The sequence below is a fragment of the Parasteatoda tepidariorum genome, chromosome 4 (assembly GCF_043381705.1).
Source record: "Parasteatoda tepidariorum isolate YZ-2023 chromosome 4, CAS_Ptep_4.0, whole genome shotgun sequence".
NCBI lineage: Eukaryota > Metazoa > Arthropoda > Arachnida > Araneae > Theridiidae > Parasteatoda > Parasteatoda tepidariorum.
Genome location: NC_092207.1, coordinates 39,057,161 through 39,063,337, shown reverse-complemented (window position 1 = coordinate 39,063,337; position 6,177 = coordinate 39,057,161). Strand labels below are relative to the sequence as shown.

Genomic DNA, 6,177 nt, shown 5'->3' with positions numbered 1-6,177 from the left:
TGCCAAAAGAAAAAAAAAACTTTCTGCATTGTTTTTGACAATTGGGTCAAAAATCATGAAGTTTTGAATAATGTAAAACAAATAGTGTTTTCATATGCTACAGACTGACAATACGTGAAATAGATTGGGGTTGAATTAATTGTGGAAACGTTGAATAGAACAATGCGAACTGTGTCTTTTTGCATAATTCATGGCGAAAATCAACATGGTAAAGGAAAAATCTCAATTTGAAAAAGGGAAAATTAAGCACTTTTCAAAAACATCCAATGAAAAAAGCACCTTTAAGGTCCATTAAAAAAGCGAAAATAAGCACCTTTAAGCACTTTTTAAAAACCCTATGCACTCTGCTTTATTAAGTAACAAAAAAAACATACATGAAATATAACATTTATGTCACTACATGAAAACCTGAATTTTATTAACAAATATGTATATTTTGATTTTTTAAAATATTCATTAGAATAGGTTATTATGTAGATTCTCAGAGAGATTAATGTTTTCATGCAGATTCTTGGTGGTCATGTACCTTTCTTGATAGCGCTAATTAAATAGATGAGAATGTAATTAAATGCACGTATGAACATTCACTCTCAATGAGATACAAGATGGAAAACATTAAACATATTCTAATACAAAGTTACAGTTAACATATATCAGCTCACAGTTCTTTATAGCTGATGCCATATCTCCCCCTATAAACATTTAGTCTACTCGGGACTTTCACAATTCTCCAAGAATGAGTAACAACAGCTTTTGAAGATTTATCTTTCTTCTGAGTCAAGACTGATGAATCTGGATCTCATTCTGGCAAGCTGATTTTGTAATTTTCTTTAGAAGAAGCTTCTTCCAAATCATCTTTCAGCAGATGAATCTGTAGCTTACAGGGTGGCCACTCAAATGAGATTTCAAATTTCCCTGATTTTTCCTGGTTTTCCAGATAAAAATCTTAAAATTTCCAGGTCTTTGTTTTTTTTCTGATAAAGTGTAGGATGTGTACAAGGAAAGTGTCTATATTATAGAATATTTTATTCAAAATGTTATTTTTTTAACACATCCTGAAAAAAAAAATTTTCTTTGACAATTTGGCAAGATTTTTTATTTATTTTTTAATGTTTTGGTACAAAATTTTGAATCACAAATCATATATTGACCAACAAAAGAGTAAAGTTAAATATTAATATATAGTTAGTTCTTAAAAAAACTCTTTTGCTCGGTTTGCTGAGAAAAAATAATTCACAGTTTTCTTTGAATGGGAATACAAAAGCCTTCAGAAAAAGAGTGCAATATAAAATCTATTATTATTAAATTATAACCAACTAATTTTTGGAGAATTTTATTAAGTTAAAAATACAAAAACCTTTAGTCAAAATGGAAAAAAATTACCACGAAAGCATCGGAACAAACTCGAGCCATAAATGGATTCAGCCCAAGGACCGAATTTAAAAACAGAAGCTAATATCCTAATCCCTTCTTCCACCTCCACCACAATCTTTCTTAAATTGCAGTCCCATAGCGGTCAAAGGTTTCTACATTTTGTTTAGCAACCGTGGGAGAATTTTATGTTGCATTCTAGTTTAACAGAGCTGTAATGGAGCAAATTTTGATGCAAGCAAAGTATCGCTAAGTTGATGATATTTCAACTGTTTGGAGATACATTTTCGTCTTAAAAAAAGTGGGTATAATGGATGAAAAAATTTAAATTAAAAACATTAGTAAATAATTTAAATTAGTGAAATTAAAAAAGTTATCAAAGAAAAAATTTCCAGCTTTTCTTTAAAATTCCCTGATTTTTATCCAAATTTCCCTGATTTTTCCAGTATAAAAAAATTTCCTGATAATTCCAGGTTTTCAAGGTGGGTGGCCACCCTGTTTTAATAAAATAATAGGCTATAAAATTTTTTGGAAAATATTTAAGTTGAAATAATTTTTTCAGATAACCATTTTTTTTAAAACAAATTTTAGTATACAGTTTTTTCAGCTTTGCATCAATCCCATACTAAATTCTGCAAATTAAAATAAATTTTTAAATATGCTGCATTTGAACTTACAAGGGAAACTAGGGAATAGTGACTCGCCAATTTTGAAATAAACTAGTGGGATGTATGCCTTATGAGGAATAATTTTAGGGGGCAACATTCGTTTCGGCCCATGGAAGGTCCTGTGAGAGATAAAAAATAATTCAATATATAGAAAAATCAGTATTTTATTACTTCAATGCGGACTATTAGTCATTGTAATTATCTCATACTCCAATTAATTTTGTGGTACTTTCACGTACTATATAATGCATACTTACTGTCAAAATTGATTTCGAAAATTTTATATATCTGTAGTTTTTCAGAAAAACCTGTTAGGTTAATTTTTAAAAAAAATGTACATCAAATTTCTAAAAAAAAAATCTTTCAAAAATTTTTTATGTATGTGTTATTATGTATGTAATTGCAAATCAATTAATAATTAATTTGCTAATTAATTTATTAATTGGCAAATTAAATAATTAACCAATTAATTACAAATTAATTGAAGTATGAGACAATTACAATAACTAATAGTCTGCATTGAAGTAATAAAATATCGATTTTTCTGCAAATTGTATTATTTTTTATCTCTCACAGGACCTTCTATGGGCCGAAACGAATGTTACCCCCTAAAATTATTCCTCATAAGGCATACATCCCACTAGTTTATTTCAAGATTGGCGAGTCACACTTCCCTAGTTTCCCTTGTTAGTGACATATAAATTTAAGCTTCTATTTAATTGTAAAATAATCAATATGCATTTATTTTTACCTATAATATGTTTTTAATCTCATAAATGAAGGAGGAAACTGTGGCTATTGCCCTGTATGCTAAAATCAGAGTTATAAAACTTTAAAGGACTCCTCAAAACTATTATACACTGCTCAAAACAATTAAAGGATATTGTAAGTCTTGTATTAAATAACGGTAAAAGCAAATATTTTTTTGTTGTATAAAATGGAAGAAGAGAGTTAGTTACAAGTGCAATTTTTTCTTATTTTCAAATTTTACGGTATGAAAATTTTGAGTTTGATGTTGAAGACGACGCTTTAGCGGCAGCTAATTTTATTTTGCTTTTAACTTAATGTAATATAAAGCGGAAAATAATGATCGATATTCAGTAAGCATGTTGTTTCGGTGAGTGTGATTACTCAACAAAGTCATTTGACCGAATCAGAAGCTTGGGGAGTTGTTGGCCGGTTAGGAGGGAGCCAAACACAAGCCGAAGTAGCAAAAGCCATTGGAGTTTTATAAATTTTGATTTCCAGGATCTGGAACCGTTTTTTGGAGACTGGAAATGCAGGTGGAAGAGAAGGACTAGGATGTAGGCGTGCAACCACGCCCAAATGTCAATAAATATAAATGTCACGAAACTGTGAAATATAAATGTCACAGTTTCGACGACACAAACTGTCCAAAGCCGCCTTCACGCTGTAGATCTGTATGCTTGCCGCTTGTAGGGAGTGGGCAACAGAACATGTGAACTGGAGGAGAAATGAATGGCACAATATTCTTTTCTCTGATGAGTCCCGTTTTTCTGATCCTGATAATAGGCTTGTTTTTATCTGGAGGGAAGGTGGCACAAGAAACAATCCTGCACGTAAGTGCTAGATTTGACGTTGGGGGAGTGATGGTCTATGCTGGCATCTCCATTGATGGAAGCGCTGATCTCCATATCATTTGAAATGGAGCTCATGTTGAATTTTCCGGTCGCCGATTTAAAGATGAGATCCTGAGACCTATTGTAGTCCCTTACGCTCCAGCAATTGGAGATGACTTCATATTAATGGACGACAATTGCAGGCCACATAGTGCTAACTTGGTGAATGTTTTCCTTTTGGAGGAAAGAATCATACGAATGGATTGGCCAGCTGTTCACCGGACATGAGCCCAATCTAGCATGTTTGGAACATTCTAGGCAGACGAATTGCTGGACGCTTATCACTCCCAAAACTCTCATTGACTCGATGCCTCAAAGGTGTTCAACGTTGCTGGCTGTCCGAGGTTGGAAACGATTTACTTTTAAGGAAACACCTTTTTTTATTGTATGCACAAATTGTGTTCTTTTCCTTTTGCACCCCCAAATTCTGAATAAAACGCATTTTTTCATGCCCAACAAATGTCCTTTTTATCTCATATAGCCTACTACTTCTGTAGATAATGTATCAATCATTCAAATAAATCTCCAAGTGCAAGATCAACCCACAACTTCAATATAATTGAATTGTTTTGAGAAGTGTATATTAATTTCACCATTGATTATATTGCATCTTACAAGTCACTCAAAAGCCAATGTGGTTATTTTTTGTAGTTGTAAATTATAATTGGATAAATAATACAAGGTGCTGATCTTTATTTCCAGGACTAATCAATAAAATATTATGTGAATTACATGCTTATTTTATATGTTTCAAAGTTTAACCTCCAATAGTTATAAAAGTTTTAGAAACAACACTAATCTTCTAACAGTGGTTCCCCATTTTTTTCAGCTGTTTAACCCTAAACTATCAACCTTCTTTCGGTAGAAATCCCCCCCCCCCCCCCNGATACTTTATTCACAATTGCGAATGAAATTTCTTCATTAATTAATGAAAGACTATTGATTAATATAAAAATATGTAACAATCTAAATTTTATTAATTATTTTGAAAATATTTAATGAATGAATCCTTTTTTCTTTTCTTTAATCAATATTAGTCTAAAAAGTTAGTATTATATAAGTGGAATTCATAGGTCTGGAGCTGCATCTAGTCTAGTTCTTAATTTGGTTTTACTGCATGCATGATCTGAAATATGTTTTCTATGAAAATTGGAACAAAAAAGAAAGAAAATAAACGTTGAAAATGGTTATCAGAGAAACATACTTCTTTATTATTGAGTTTGACTATTTTTATTCCATGCAAAATACTAACATTATATTGTTATTCATTACATTATATTGTTATTATAAAAAACATGGTTTTGAATTTTTTTTCTCTAGCATTTCAATTTAATTTTGTGAAGAAAAAAAAATGAAAATATTAAATAAATAATGAATTGGATATAAATATAATTACAGGTTTTTAAAATTATACTTGATTAAAAAAATTTCTAACTATCAGAACCCTAGGGTTCCGCAGAGCCGCTGCTATAGCAGATTGTTTAACAATCTAACATTCTTAATATCTTTGACACCCTTAAGAACAATGTTCCTTTATCGAATTTTTAAGCTTTACAAACAAAAAACCAACAAAGAATTCTTCTGAAGAATACAGTTCATCTACTCAGCCTTTGATACTCAAATATTTCTTTAAAAGGATAGGGTTTAAAGAAGTTGGAAGACTCAATTACGACTTATATTTTTGTTTTTTAAATTTTTACATTCATGGCAAGTGGTTACTTTAAAACATAAAAAAAGGGTACGCCATGTTTTTAGGAGCTAAGTCCTATATATTAATAGCCACACTTTGTATTTCTTCGGTTCTTCCCAATGATTTAGAAAATATTGAGAATTAAAAATAAGCTTCATTTGAAAAATTGTTACTTATAAAATTTAACTTCCGTTAATTAGGAGATCATTATATCTGTTGAGCAGTGTTTAAAAACAGGCTAGCCATCGTAGCCACAATATAATCAAAACCATATGCAAAATGAATATGAAACACTTAATGCAATTGCTACAGCAAGTGGCTATTTTGAAAGAAAAATAAACTGTAGTCAAGTGATTAAAAAATAGTGTACACTTCCTAATTAATCATAACAGTCCAATTACATGCATAATTTGTTATATAGAATTACTACTAAGTCCTATTAACAATGATTTTTATGAAAGATTTATGATGTATATCAATTGTTTTGTGCAATTCACTTTAATTTATTAGGTTGGCAAAATTTGCTATCAAATTTGAAAAATCGGTTTTGTCTTAAAATATTAAAAAAAAATTATTATATGAAGGTAATATAAAATTTTAAAATGCTCTCAATTATATGTTATTTTTATTTTAGGTGGAGACTGTGTGGAGAGAAACTTAACTACCCAGCAACGGTTAGACTAAGACATACAGTTTAAAATTGTGTATAATATATAATTTTTTTAACTCTGATCAATTACTATTTTGATGAGCATGGTTTTTATATCAATAAAGACACTAATATTTAAAAAAGATAACATTGAGTAGG

At 30.2% G+C, this 6,177-nt stretch overlaps 1 protein-coding gene across 1 annotated transcript in view; it reads left to right on the top strand.

Annotated features, from left to right (window-relative positions):
- LOC107456530 (unc-45 myosin chaperone) overlaps positions 1-6,166 on the top strand; it is a gene marked incomplete in the record, with an annotated part of 37,018 nt that extends 30,852 nt beyond the window's left edge. Inside the window, 1 exon segment of the mRNA XM_071179694.1 lies at positions 6,004-6,166.
- Positions 6,167-6,177: the final 11 nt, after the last annotated feature.